The following is a 16,423-nucleotide window of genomic DNA, read 5'->3' as shown; positions in this document are numbered from 1 at the left end:
AAATTGTTTCATTGCAATGATGTCAGTTTCATCGTAAGATGGTACAGTTGTAATGCTGTATGTACATTTCAGAGTAAAATAATCATATTTTAATTTGAGTTATCCCGAAAATATAAGTGAAGAAAATGGGCATCTAATATACGCCACGATCAGCTGAGTTTAGTGAGTCTGTCGCCGTGATAGAAAACGAATTCTTGACGCAGTTACTCCTAAATGAAAAAAATAGCATTCCTTGTCTCACCAAAGGATGGTAGTATTTTTTGCAAATAAAGGCGTAATTGTTCCATGTTTCGTGTCAAGTGTGGGAACTGCATACACAATTCGTTGCTTTGCTAAAATTGAATATAATAGTGTGCATCGTCATCTGAATGCCAAGGAAGCTCCAAAAATACCCCGCGCGCGCACACAAACACACGCAACATATGGGTGAGAGAGAGAGAGAGAGAGAGAGAGAGAGAGAGAGAGAGAGAGAGAGAGAGAGAGAGAGAGAGAGAGAGAGAGAGAGAAGATAAGTTTCAGATTCAATGAAGCAGATATCTGAAAAATGATGGTGGTTTTCTAAGGTTTGAATGAGCATCTTTGTTTGGAAGAAAGTAAACCAACAAATCCTCGCATATATCTAAACAGTGAAGACTGAAACAACGATTAAGCCAATTTTCCTATTTTAAAGTGTTAAACAGGACTATTATTTAACCCTTTTTATATTTTTTTCGTCATTCAACCCGCCTCTTTAAAATGACGCTCTTCTGAATCGTTAAATACCTTATCCTTTAGGTAAGCATTTGCACGGGACACACAATTACTTCATTAATTGATTTTCCACTTCTATATTTCTGTATATTTTTAGTTTAAAACATATCGGCTTATCATCGCTATTTCCCTTTTATCTTTGTTACTTCCCCTTTTCTCATCTTAATTGTCATTACGTCTTTCTCAGAATAACGGACCTCCTTTTTTGTCTCTGCAAAACGCACTTAATCTGTCTGAATTCATTTATAAAGGTCTTTCTGCGTGTACCACAATTCGCTGCTGACTCTTCCCAGGTAATAATTATGACTACAGATAAAATTCCTTTACAGCTATTTGCCGACAACTACAATACTTTCCGGAAGAGATGACGTTTATTCCATCGCCGTCTACTAGCATACCTACCATGAATTACCTGAGAAACGCTTATGGGCACACTTCCTTCGTCATTGCTTCGTAATTTATACTAAACGTTTTCCTATTTACCGAGAACATCCAATTTTATTTCAACATAAATGACATAGGGTATACAAATGCGAAACTATATATTCCTTCTAGCGTAAAGTTATGGACGACATTCAAGCAATTAAAAATTTTAAAAAACTCAATTTATGTCGGAGGGAACGAGAAATAACCTAAGAAACCTTGGTGATATTCAGATAAATGTAACTAGTAAACAAGTCTGGACTGCTAACGAGGTCCGTAACCCGTGTCTGTTGCTGGACTGTGATCCGTCTCGGTACTCAAAAATATAATCTTTTAGAGGTTACTGGCCAACAACTTAGAAGGACTGCTTTCTGAAAAAAAAAGTTTCGTGAGCTGCAAAAAAAGTTTATGTTAAACCTGAGGGAAAAAAAGAAGCAACCTGTAATTTGTAAACTGCATTTAAAATGTAAAATCGGGAATTTAACTGGCAGTAAAAAATTATTAGTTACGCAGCTCAGAGTATTTGCCTCAATAAAGGAGGGACTATAACTACTAAATTTAACAACGAAAAGTTAACTAAATATAAATTAAGAATGAATATAAACTGAGAAATACCATAAACTGAATTAATTTCATACTATGAATTATGGAAATGTATTTCGTGAAAAATAGGGAGTGTTTCCAGTGATGAATTAATGAAACAATGGGAACCACAAAATGGAAGCCTTTAGTGGGGGAATTTGGTGCACTGGTATTTCGCTGGAGTATGGAATCAATCCTCAATCCTCCCGCGTGGGATAAACACTGCTCTCTTCTGGCAATGGACTCCTCGGGCCCATTAGGCCATTATATTATACAAAAAAAAATTTATGTAAGCCTACAACATAATTTCTTAAACTCAATTTTTAGAACACGGACATTCGCGTTATTGTACAAGACTCTGACGGTATTGCTAATTTGCCACTTCAATCGTCACACTCATTTGATTTTAATTAGGCTGACCTGGACCTATTTACTTTCTGGCCAATCATCGACGTCGCCACCAAAACCGCTTACTATTTAATCTCCTAAAAACATTCCTGAATTATAAGGAGCAAACACTCATATATTTCAGCTAAAAAAATAATAAACCAAGGGAACATATAACATCACGTTCTAGCTTTCGGAACTCACCACAACGACTTGAAACGTTTCTCCATCTTGGCCGCCTTCAAAAAGTAGGCTAACACTTCGACTGAAATTTAGGTATGCAGCAATTTTGCACTATTTACTTTTAATACACTGTAACATAAAACTTTAATGAATCACGAGAAACACATGTATTATAATATTTTTACTTTAAACGTCCACTAACCGTGCAAAATACTTCAGGCTCGTAACATGGTAGGCTACTCAAAAGTGATGCAATCGACTGAAACACAGGTGGGAAACTTGGGTCACCTGGGCTACACAGTGCTCTGCCTGTACTTCTCTCTGTATAGTAACATAAAAGGTTCTCGTATTTCAAGAAACACTTATATTCGTTCATTTCAGCATCTAACACAGAAGAACCGGGCAAAGTAGGTACACCGGCTCACAGGTACACTTTATATAGTCTTTAAAAATCAAAACAAACGTTAATGATGCGATTGGTTGTTATTCTGAGAGGTGGAATCAATAGACCAATAGTATGTCAGCATCACGTTGGTATACCCAGTGACGCTATGATCGTAAATTGAGAGTACAGATTCATACAACGTTGGATGTGGTCATTTCGTGGATGGGTAATTGCCAAGGAACGCCATAATGGGAAGAGGGACTTAAAAGAATAAATAAGTTGTTCGACATGGAAGTAATTAGTCGATAGATTAAATAGGAGAAAGGCAAAGCTGAATATTACAAGAGTGGAGGGGGCTGAGATATCTTATGGAAGTCACTGTTAGTGTTTTATTGATGTCAATTAATTGGTTAAAAAACGAAAAGATTGCTGGAGTTGATGTTATTACAAGTGCGATGCTGTAGTATGGTGGTGAGAATATTACTGAGTGGGTGACTAGGAGTTGATATTCTGAGTGAGGGAAAGGCTCCAAAGGAGTGGGTGAGAGGAACAACATTCCTTTTAATCTAAGAAAATGGTGATATAGGAGTCTAAGAATTAAGGGGCAATCTCTTATTTAGTGTACAAGGGAAGGTTTATTGTATGATTTTGATAGGGAAAGCAAGACAGCTGACGGGTGTGTGAATCAGATATGAGGAGTTTGAAAGTAGAAAAGGAAAAGCTATACAGAGTTTACATAGACCTTGAGAAAGTATGTGACAGAAATAGGAGAGGCAGTGCGAAGGGTGAGATGTATGGTATCAGTGATAAGTTGATTTGAACAATGACAAGTTTTTGCAATGGAGCTGAACTATATGTTGGACTTTATAGGCAAGGCAGTAGAGAGATTGACTTGGGCCTGAGATAGTGTTGTATTACGTCCCTGTGGCTGCTGAATATTCTTATGGATAGAATGATGCAATAAGTCAAGCCGAGGACAACAGGTGTAGATGCAAAGTTGCATGATAAGGAAGTGAGCCATGAATGGAGTATGAAATGACTGATGTTTGGAAAATTAGCAGGTACCAAGTGGGGATGGTGAAAGGAGCTGCAGGAGAGAAAATTGGAAGTAACTTGGGCAAGAGTAAGGCTATGAGTCCTAATGGAAACCAGATTTGGGATCATGTCAAGATTAGCAAACCCAGCATGGCCATGTCAAGAACAGCGAACCAATTATCCCCATGTAAAGAATGGCCAGCCCTTTCTGGTCCGAACTACAATTCCACATGAGGGCTAGTACTAAACACGGCGAAACACTGATTCATCTAAATTGTTTCGCCGTGTTTAGTACTAGTCCCTGGGGGGTCAAATGTATTTCGCTATGTTTAGCACTAGCCCCTGAGGGATCAAATGTCTGGTACAGAAGTGTTCCTGTCTAGAACAGCGAACCCGATTATTCCCATGTAAAGAATAACGAACCCAATAATCTTCTTGTAAAGAATAGCGAACCCTGCTGTGAGTGGGTTCGCTAACCTTGACATGATCCCAGATTTGTACATGTAATTGAGAGTAAATATCTCGTGAAATGGTAGGATGACAGAGGAGGTGAATCACAGAATAAGGTGACAGATAACAGGATATATATATATATATATATATATATATATATATATATATATATATATATATATATATATATATATATATATATATAATGTGTTAATGTGTGTGAGTGTATGTTGTAGTTAAGTTTTCTAATGAATCCTCTTCTGCATTCTGGTAATCTTTGAGAAATAAAAGTGAAATGAAAATGGTAGCTGAACTCGGGGTTTAATCTAACTAATGTTCCTAAAATAGTCACACTGTTATCTTCAGGGAAGTAATGACCTATTATTAAAAAAAGAATAGAGTTCATGTAAGTCAATTTTGGACTAGTCTACAGATCGCTTTGCGCTGGCTGGTGGAGAGGGGTTGGCTGGCATTTTGATTGGTTTGCTGGAGTTACTCAAAACCCATCGGAGGTCCGTATTGTTATTTTGACGTTTCTCTTCTTTTCCGAGTTAATTACGCATCTGTGCCCACAGAACCTCCAGGTATTTGTGGAGGGTGGATTCCTGCGTCGACTCGATTATTTTGAAATCATGGAGCATATTCACTCTCCATGGTCTGATAAGGAATATTTGGGAAATTTGGTCCTATACTGATCCTCATGGCAGGTGTATAGAGATTCGCTTACGTAGGTGTTTCGTGACCATTCCATTATAAGACTGGAGCCAGCTTTCCTTCATAGGGTATTTGAGCGGATATACGCTGTTAGTCGTTCTGCGGAGAACTTCCGCAGGAAGTACTGTAGGTTCTGTTTTTTTTTTCTTTCTTTTACATTACTAGTTGCGATGTTTTTATTTTCTTGTAATGAATAATGAGATGCACTTTCCTAGCGGGATCTGCAGGCGTTACGTTACCGTGCTAAACGTCCATTATGAACTTCTTTCTGTAAACATGAAAAGTTTCATCGTCAAGTTACTGATGGCAGCATTTTTCTAATTATGCAGCATTTGATTCCCCAGCAGAATATCATTTTGGGTTTTTGTCAATTCCCCAGTGGATGGAGGACCAAGAATTCATTACGCTTCAAGTACCTCGCATGGTGCTCGATATTGCTGTTTAGACAAGGGCCAATGTTGGTGAGCTGTGTATATACCGCAAAATGTGGACTGGACACACCAGCTGTTTGTGAATCACAATGCAGAGGGTTGAAAAGAGAGATTAGGTGGGATATGATGAGACTTTGGGTTACAATACATACATATATTATATCTACGCTATCTAAACCCAATGCCCAGGATCAAATCCTGGTCGGAGTAGATGCGCTCATAAATTGCTATTTCCATTAAATTTAAATTATTTCCAACATACAGTAAATTAGATAGCAGTGATATTTTTGTCTTAACGCTCAAGAGTATAAATGTCACGTGTATAACTGACAAAACCTCTTGTATGTGTGTGTGTGTATGTATATATATATATATATATATATATATATATATATATATATATATATATATATATATATATATATATATATATGCGTGTGTGTGTGTATGTAATTCAAGATTAACTGGCGGTGTTTTTCCTAGCCTAATCAAACTCACCTTTTTTTCACGAAATATTAAGACGACCGTAGCACTTCTTTCAAATTATGGAGGTTTACATATAGCCTAGTCTTCTTCACAGACAATCATTTTTGTTTCCTTGTCAATCTGTTAACAAAAAGATATGCCAGTTTACTTTCAACGCATGATAAAGGCCAAATTCATTAAAGGGTTTCTCTACGAGAAAGAGCAAGCTAGTTACTAAGATAGAGTGTAATCGATATTCTTTTAAGATTCTAGAATGATTCTTTACACGGTCGATAAGGACTCGTCAGGGAACTGGATATACTTGAAGTACGAGCGCTAGGGGAAAGGCAACCTAACAAACAAGTTACCAAAAAGGAGAAGTGAAATCATCATCGCCCACGACAAGTCCGACAGAACGCTTGCTTCGAACCTTGGCGGTCAAGGTGAGGGGCTTTTGGGGGACGGCTTGGGGAATTGGGGGAGTCAATATGGCGGACGGTTTCCACCAATGGGGAGTTAGATAACGGAGGTTTCTGTTGCAGTGTAGCCAATATAGCAAATGCGCCGGAACTGGCGTGTTCTCCTTTCAACATACTGTACTACTTCTCAGCTTCGTGCGTACGCGCGCAATTACGTTCAAATATCTCAGCGCAGGACAAGTTAACAAATTGATGAGCGCGCACCATTATTTTTGTTTTTTTGCAGAGGAATAACTTTACGCAGCAACATCTATCTATCTGTCTGTCTGTCATTATATATATATAGTATTATATATACTGTATATGTATGTATGTATGTATGTATGTATATATATACTGTATATATATATATATATATATATATATATATATATATATATATATATATATATATATATATATATATATATATATACATACTGTATGTGTGTTTTATGCCAATTTATCGACAAGTATTCATTTTAATTTTTCAAGAGTCCGTTTGACACTCTCTCTCTCTCTCTCTCTTATAATTTTATAGAACAGAGACTGAAATGATGAAATATTTCTCTTCTTTCTCGAAAAACAACTCCCAAATCAAAATGGTCAGTGTATTACAACCCTTCTTCTTTCTCTTTTGTTGCCTCAAATGATTTCAAGATTTTTAATAATAAAACGGTAGAAATTATTCCGGGTTCTCGTTCATTGGCAGAGCTAATTCAGCAACTTCGAATCAATTTTTTGTTGTTGTGCCAGCTGTTATATGGAAGTTCAGTATGGATGTTGAAGACAAATGACAGGAAAAAACTTGAAGTTGTAGAGATAAACTGTTAATGTAGTACAAGGAGCAAGAGAGGGACAATCAATATGAAGATGCCTGGCCAACAGAACAATCAATATAAGATTCCTGGCTAACAGGAACAGGCAACTGTTATGTAAAAGATCACTTAAAGCGCTGTAAATGAAATGAGCAACAAGCGAAGCAGAAAACTTCAAAAGCAGTTGAAAATTGGTAAATTCACTTGTCTTTGTAAGACCGAAAACGAAATCCGTGTGCAAACGCACGTATTACCGTACAAAGACGTGATATAATCATCTTAAATGCAAGTTTTATTGTTTACGGTTTTCTTTCCCGTTTTTCTCACGTCCCATCCCACCAAAGTCACTTTCCGAGACCCCAAACCAAGGTCTAAAGAATATCTTTTCCCTAGACCTTGCCCCAGACTCTCTTTTCATACGCAGAATAGTGATATACACCGTAGTCCATATTAACTGTCATGTCCGCGCCGTCATAACACTCGAGAATAACTGAGTCTTCTGTGTTTTCATGAAAGAATTTATATCTCCAGTCCTCGTCAGTTCAAATGGGAGCTTGTTGTTATACAGTCTGGGTGCTGCAGTTCTTAAAGGCTTTTTGCCTCAGATAACTTTAAACCATTTGTAGTTAAGCTTGTGTTGTCTCCATCCATCGGCGTTGTTATACGCAGCGAGTCCTTCAGATATTTTGAACACCCAACCTTGATAGCTCGATGACTCTTTACACATATTTTAAACATTATTCTAGCTTTGATAAGCATCAGTACAACTCAAACAATATAGTGTAATCTTCCCCCAAGGTACAACATACTTGATTTATCTTTCCGCTCTATTTACTGTAATATATTTTGCAGTTTCTTAAGTTGTATCTTGGGCAGATTATGAGATACAGTTACAATAGTCCACTCTGTTTATGACAGAATTTCTCGCAAGCTTTGTTCATAGACCACTCATCAAGATTTCTTTTTAACAATAGTAATATTCTAAGGTGATGGCCAGTAACCCTTAAAACATCATTTTTTGAGTCCTGGAGACAAATTACCTTTCAGCAAGACACATAGGTCACGGACGTTTTCAGCAATCATAACTGAATTACGACTTATATTTAGCGAAAAAATCACCAAGGTCTCTCAAGCTGTTTTTCCCCCCCACCAACATAAATTCAGTTTTATTTTCGTTTAATCGTAACTTTTTAGATGTCATCCATTCCTTCACTCTGGCAGGTCTTTCAAATGCTCAAAGGCTTCTCCAATAATTCCAATGGACTGTAAATCACTTAGTGGTTAATGCAGAAATGTATTTAAAGCAGCGCTGAGATCGAGTAAGTCTAAAATAACACATTTACTCTCATCCATCATTCCCAATAGATTATTTACAGCAAAACATACAGCAGTCTTTGTAGATTTGTCCATAAGCTAACTAATTATGAGGCGAAACATTTAGCTTCTCGGACATAAATGATATATTTGAAAAAGGCCTGTATGAACTGTGATTCTGACAATCAAATGCACCTTTCAAAATTAGTTTATTGATGGTCACTTTCTCAGATGTAGGAGAACTTAACTTCAGAGATACTGGTATTTATAACTTACGCCACTATACAAGCAAAGTATGACAAATTTTCCTTTCCGACAAATTCAGATATTGGCATCAGATCAATTGCAATTTTTCTTCGACTTTTTGATAATCCTGACAACATCATCGTTATTTACACTAGTAAATCTCGATAGTATTTCATTTGTATCAGGTTTAGTGCTTCCCTGATTCTATGTTTCAAAAAAGTAACAATTACATTTTCAGCTCTTTCTTAATAAAAATTCAAGAAACTTATCATCCTTCTGGAAGCTTATTTTTTCTTTTATAATTCCAGTTAAGCTATCAAAAAGTCTATAATTTATTCATATCCATTTATGAATCCCTGATTTTGTGATTATAAAATTCAGTTTTCCTCTTTCTTATTAGGTAATTGTAACTGTTTTCAACCGTTCCATATGCTTCCCATTCGGTATGCTTGCTGTTCTATATGCTTGCCATTTGTCCTCAGTCTCACTACTGAATCAAGGTGATCTGCCCTGCGTTTCTCCATCATCGGAAGCATAATACTATATTCACCTTTATTCACCCGACTATGAATATTCACGAGACAATTTACAAAATTTGCTCTAAGCAGATTAATGTTACCATAATCATAAGGTTAGTAAGTTGGTGTAGTCATTTCAAGGAAACTGTCTAATGACCAAGGGTAAATGATACTGGAGGTAAAGATGTATGTATCGAAGATTCTGTTACAGAGGAGAAGCAATGGAAGTACAGCCACACAAAAAGGAAAAGGATGACGCTATGAAACTGTTTAGAAAACAGATGAAGAGAAGTAAAAGTACTAAAAGCGATGCTTCAGTTCGGTTTTTGGTGAAAAGTTATGAACGGATATTGGCAATGAATTGGATATTAAACGACACTTGAGTTGAATACGAGCTGTTGACAGTTCCGGAAACTTTAGTACAATACTCCAGACATCAAAACATTAGATGAGGCTCATTAAATTCATGACTTTAAATGGCCTGCGTAACATAAGGCAGTGACATTCGAGAAATGATCTATATTTTTTAGCGTTCTTCCTTGCTAAAGGGATAATAATTTAGTTTACCTTAACTGATGAATTTATGTTGGAAACGAGGCTATAGTTATCGTAAATAGGTACTAGAATTCAAGTGAGTAATGTATGGTCACGCCGTTAATCATTTTGAGCAAAACTGCCTAAGCCTACCGTATGTAGTCACGGGTGAATTGAACTGTTATCAATTATCATAACTTTGCCGAACAAATCCCTCAAATAAACCGTGAGGTTTATTGTATAGCTTTGCTGTCTCTATTTCTGATCACGTTGCCGTAAAGAAATCTGACTGAATAATAATCACGTTTTTATGGTGTCAAACCTTTGTGGTAGATAAATTATTCATTGTGGGAAGATAATGCAATATCAGTCCAGTTAAAAGACTTAATATTATGTCCATAAGTTAAGTTATTATGAAAATAGACTGAAAACTGAATACTATGAAGTGATTGTTTAAATGAAAATGAAATGAACTATTTGAGGTCGAATTGTTGAAATTGAAGGAATGAGGTTGAAATCAGAATTAAAAGAATGCATTTGATCTATTTACTCGATAAAAGACAAAAAGGTCAACTGAGAACGAATCTGAAAAGTAAATTGTGTTGACAGATGACGGTAAACATGTAATCACTCTAAAGTCACGCCTCAAAGGGGTATGTAAAATGGCACCAGTTAGACACTTTAAATACCAACGAACAAGATGGTTCAGTGTCTTACAGCTATTGGGTAATTAACGTAAAGGGCGGTAAGATTCTTCAAAGTGAAGTTACAAAGGCTAAAATTATGGTAGCTAAAGAAAATTTAGTGTATTTAGGACGAGGACCTGATAAAGGTATGATATCCAGTGCATTTGTATTTTTGGAATGCTATTTTAGCAAGTTGGTAGAAATAGGCTCAAAAGAAAGTAAAATATTTTCTTCAAGTCTAGAGAGACAGTGATTGCACAATGTAGCTCTTTTTTCTTGCATAAATGATGTCTCTTCCAAAGTAAGTACAACTGATGATTAACCTTTCTGGTGCACCACAAACTATTCTTTGGAGCCGATTTTGTGAAATGCCTTCCCAGAGCTATTACTCAAAGCCACTTATGGCCCAATCCTCCGGTAGCTTTAGTGTAGCAGATGGATTTATATGCATGTTTCTGTTTCATCCTGTGCAGATCTCTCTCTCTCTCTCTCTCTCTCTCTCTCTCTCTCTCTCTCTCTCTCTCACACACACACACACACACACACACACACACACACACACACACACACAATCCACCTGGATATCTATGGAGATTGAGGTGTCTCACTTCCAGTGTTGGAATTTTCTGAATGATTCTTTCCTGACATTCTCTCTTCATAATGACTTGATTCAGTACTATAAGAGACTTTATGTCTTGGTCTTGATCCAGAATGAGTTTCAAATTACCTGCATTGTCATTTACCAAAGAAAATGAAAATTCCAACTGCTATGCACCTTTGACTTCATCCGTTGTGCATCAATGAAATTAGATTTTTGTTCATCCTGTTATTACTTAGATTACTCGCTGACTAATCTAATTTAATTGTACCTTTAAATTTGTGAATTTTTTTTAAATGTTTCTTGGACCCCACGTCGCATAGTGAAGGGCATTTTAGTTTATACCCTTGTTTTCCAGCATAATTAAATGTGTATGTACATATCTGTATATGCATGTGCATCTTTATATAGTGTTCACCGGATCATTCTGATAAAACGAGATGATAATAGTAAAGTGTTATTCCCAGATCTTACGGACTCGGATTGTCCATGAAAATTTCCTTTGTGTGCAGCTTGATGACAGATCCTGAGGCAACAAAGAAATGGTGACATTCTTCGTTTGTTTTCCACGTAGACTCAGGCTTTGTTGTGATAAGCGTATCCAAAAAGTGCAAAGTAATCGAGAAGTTATGATGTCCTTGTTGTTGATGAAAATGCAAGTTTTGTATCATAAGGTCACATGTATATGTATCAAACCAGCTCTTGATATTAGTAATAGTGATATTGTTTCAGCAGATTATTCATTACTGGTACATTGCTACTGTTGTAACTTTTTTCTGTAGGGAGAGATGGTTTACTTGGCAACAGATAATCAACTTTCACCCAGTTTGTCAATAGTGATCTGGAAAAGGTACCTATTGGATGTAGCTACAAGTTCCACCAAGATTCCGATCAGTGTCCTTCATAATGTCAGCAAAACAAATATGTACTAAGATGACCATTCATACTGCGTTTCGTTATTTCCTCGTTTTAGCAGCCGAGATGATACATGAAGTTTTCATATGCCCGGTAGTTCTACCAATAGCCTATCATTGCCTTGTACTGGGCATTGTCTTTGCTAACCAGAGATAATGGAGGGTATTAAAAAATACGCTTCCTTGACTCACTGAAAATTTAAACGCTCTTGTAAGTGCTCGATATATCACTCGTCACTTTTATGCTATATTCACGCATTTGTTCCCTTTAATATACAATTTTATGTTGGTCTCCCTCGTGGTGGGGAGGGGGTAGCGCCGGCAGTGCACCTCATGCGGTGCACTGTATGCATGACCTAAGGTTCTTTGCAGCGTCCCTTCGGCCCCTAGCTGCAATCCCTTTCGTTCCTTTTACTGCACCTCCTTTCATATTCTCCTCTTCCATCTTACTTTCCACCTTCCTAACAATTGATTCATGGTGCAACTGCGAGGCTTTCTTCCTGTTACACCTTTCAAACCTTTTACTGTCAGTTTCCCGTTCAGCGCTGGATGATCTCATAGGTCCCAGTGCTTGGCCTTTGGCCTAAATTCTACATTCAATTCAGTACGTTGCTCTCGCTTGTTATACTGTATACTCGTATAACAGATCACAGACTGTATAATTATATCAGAAACCATATGATCAGTAATTTTAGCTTTTTTATATAAAGTACTTGAAAATTGTTCGATGTTGACGCAGGTTACGTCCAGTCTCGTCCTTTAGCTCTGTTAGATCCATTTAGAGAAAAATAGGTGTGATAAAACCACAATTAGGAGATAATGGAACCACTTTCCAATGTACCTTTTCTGGAAACAATCAAGAGGAGCGCGTTCAGGCTCAAAACGCCGCGCTTGAACGCCAGGTCCGGCGCTTTTTGCGAGTAGGCGTTTGCAACGCTGTTCTGCCATGTTTGTTTTGTATCCGAGTGTGAGAGAAGAGACGGAAAACACACTGAAACCACTAGAAAGTTGTCCGAATAGCTATTGAATCATTGGTGGAAAGTGATTTTTAATTAAATGCAGGTAAATGCGAAGATCCACGGTACCGACAGTGTATTCAGAACAGGCCTAGGCTAACTATAGCAGAAGTAAATGGAGATTTAATAAGTGGCACAGATGGTTCCAGGAAGAAATGTATTTATGAAGGTTAAATGGGGGAAATCAGCTGATTTCTGTCCGAATACATATTGCGTACTTACGAGCCTTGGCTGCAGTTAATTATCAGCTGAGGTGTGATTCTTATCCTGGGAACAGCCTAGAATGTTTTGGAAATTGGTTCCGTAACAGATTTGCGTAATTAAAAATGTTTCAGTACATAGACTATGGAGGCCAAACAATTTCGCTGTTATAGGCCAGGCGTACGGCTCGGCCTCGTTGTTGTGTTCGAATTTTTACATAGCTTCGATTACAAATGGAAAAGCGAGAAATAATAACGTAAAATTTTACCAGTCATGTGTACTGGCTGCGTGTTTTAACACAAATTTCGACTTAACCCAGGGCTGGGGTCATTGCACCTGCCAAGGAATGCTCACCCCTAGCAGTACTAAGGCTATGTTATCCCTACTGATGAGAGGTCGTGGGTCAACTGGGATTTTGTTTCTTTTGTTACGTGGTCAGTCTCGTGCCCGTAAACTTTAGTAGGGAGCTGCTGGATTTATCCTTTCACTTCATGTGAGGGTTTCAATGTAGATTCGACTTAGCCTCTACATCTGAGACTCTGTAATATTGGACTGAGCAGTGTTAAGGGTTCTTCAGTCATTGAACAAGTGGAGTGGAGTATTTTGATATTTTGCCTAGTTATAACTAGGCTATGCTAAGTCCTGATGGACTGATTTAGTTTTGTTAAGTGGCACTGCAGCTCTTGTGGGCATGTGTTAGAAAAATTTAATGAAATTTTATTTAAATTTTTCCACAAAATACTTGGTTAATGCAGACAGTTTTGAAAATAATTCCAGGAGCAAGGCTACCTGTTGTGAAATTTTATATAATTAAGGTTGTAAGTTTTAAAGGCTAGCTGACTTGAAAGTAACAGTAGATTAATATAAAACATACCACAGTATCTGCTTAACATCATATGCGTGCTGTTGTCTAGTAAACTGGTTCATTGAGTCAGAAAATGCATTAGAGTGATTACAGTAAGGAAGTAGGTCACCATTCATTAATGCGTATGCTGGGCAGTATCTGCCCTTTTGGAAGTTATTGGAGTATATTTTTGCCTTGTTCTTAAGCCTCCTTGATACCCTTATTACAGAAAGCATACTAAAATCTGTCAGATACTGTTCTGAGATGAATATTGTTACCCACTTGAACTTTGAAGTTTTTTGCTTAGGTTTTGATGTTCATGTGAGTGGGGCTCCTGATCAAATTTTTTTTTTTTTTTTTTTTGTCCCAAGGATGGCTAGCATATTTTGAACACCTTTTGTTTTCATCTGTAAATAGGGCCATATGGACAATGCTGAAGCCTGATTGGCTCTTTTGTATTAATTTTCACCAATCAAGGTGGACTTTGGAATTTAGGCCTTATTTGAAAAACCAGCTTCAGTTCATAGTCACGGATACTTTGGTGCTTTCCTGTAACTCTTGTTCCTTAGATTATTTTGGCTGTACAGTAATATATTCAAAATTTCACCAAAAATGTTTAGTGTGTGGTTTGAACATTTCTGATAATAATTTTGCTAGGAAATTTGTAGGTTTTTATTGCACAATTGTGATACTGTAGTGGGAACCCAGATTTTTGGGATGGGGGGGAGGGGGGAAGTGGAAATACAAAATAAGTGAAGGGATGAAGTTAAAGGTTACTGAATATTTTCAAAGTGATACCGCACTAGAATAAAGGTGACCTGGTAGCCTTGGCTGTGTTACATGAGGGGTCCAGGGGGCAAAGCTCTCCCAGCCAAGGACCTGGTGGCCTAGGGTAGGTTAGGTTTTGTTCAGTCAAGTTGAGTCACAACCCCACTATTTTCATTTACAGTGCCATAGGTTATGTAAGATTGGAGGTCTTGTTGGGGTCGGGGGGATTGAAGCCTCCCTGTCTAGGAAAGGACCTGATACCCAAGGTTAGGTTTAAAGTAAACATTTACATTTCTGGTAAAAGTTGGATAACATTGCATAATTTTATTTTTTTTGTAAAAGATGGACAATAGCATCACTTTGAAAAGTAATTAATTATTAAACCTTTTGTATATTTTTCAGTATACTGTACATATATACACAAGCAGTCACAAGACATCTTCCTGTTAGCCTATGTAGTCTCAGAAATTCTTTTGTTCCCGTTGGAATACAAATCTTGCCTCTTACATTGGAATGATTTACAGCACAAGCTGGAAAGGTTGGTGAAGCTTGGTAACAGGGTGGTCAATTGGTTTTAGGTAGTTGAGTGGGGGTAGCTGTCCCCCACGCACCTGCTGCAACACAGCACTTTTTCTCTGGCTGCTTTTAAATGTATGTGTGCTGCTCCCTGCAAACTCAAAAGTTGCAGCTCTTATGTTGTGTGTATGGAATGTGTTTTTCATCGTGGAGGTAAACCAAAAGCATAAAGAATGTGAGCAGTTCTGTGGCTGCTTTATGTTCTCAGTCTGTGGATCCCCACTAGTTTTGTTTGTTCTGCAGGGGTAGATCTTTAGCCTTGACTCACTCCCGTGAGTATGCTGGCTGATTTCCTTTACAGTGGAATAGATTTGCTAAGAAGCACAGAAAGGCCAAAAGATGTTCGTCTGTGCCTTTGGCAGAGATACCCTTCCTTCGAAACCCCCCAGAAATTTTTACTGACTGCCCTCCCTTTCTCCGTGCCTCTTCCTGTTCTCCTTTGGCTCGGTGTAGAAGTAGGCAACTAGAACTTGCTCAGAGTGCTTAGCCATCCTCAGGAGAGGCCATGGCCTGTACATGTGGTTTGTCAATTTAAGTCCGCTTTGCTGGCTGCTCTTGATATGATTGATTAGCTGGAGTACATGCACAAGATGTGCCAAGCCCTTGATATCTTGGGTACCTGTCTTTCTCTGCCTTCCTGGACCACTTTCTTAGCTTTGGATAAGGAGTCCCTTGTTCCTACCAAGCTCTAATGCTGGTTAGCCTCCTTTAGCAGTTGTTTTACATGTGGAAACTAACAACTTGTGGTATTGAACTCCACCAATGTGACTACCTACCTTACCGTTTCTCTGCTGTAGAAGTAATAGTAGTCTCAAAAGCCTTCTCACAAAAAGCCCTGTTGGACTTTGAGTGCATTTGCATGCCCCATTCTCTCATTTGTGGATGGAGTGTTTGCCATAGGTAGGGTAAATACCAGGTTTCTGAGTGAGCTTGTGACCTAGTGCCTTCCTATACGTAATGGACATGAAGACTGCTCCAGACTTTTCTCTTGCATATAGTAGAGTTGGTGTTAATCCCTTGTTCGGTATATGCACAGTCCTCAGATCATGTGTAATCAGACAGACTACATGCACGACAGGTCACTGCAGTACAATACCACTGGATATTGTGGCATCTCATGTGAT

The sequence above is a fragment of the Macrobrachium rosenbergii genome, chromosome 43, assembly GCF_040412425.1.
Source record: "Macrobrachium rosenbergii isolate ZJJX-2024 chromosome 43, ASM4041242v1, whole genome shotgun sequence".
Classification (NCBI taxonomy): Eukaryota; Metazoa; Arthropoda; class Malacostraca; order Decapoda; family Palaemonidae; genus Macrobrachium; species Macrobrachium rosenbergii.
This window is presented reverse-complemented; position numbering follows the sequence as displayed.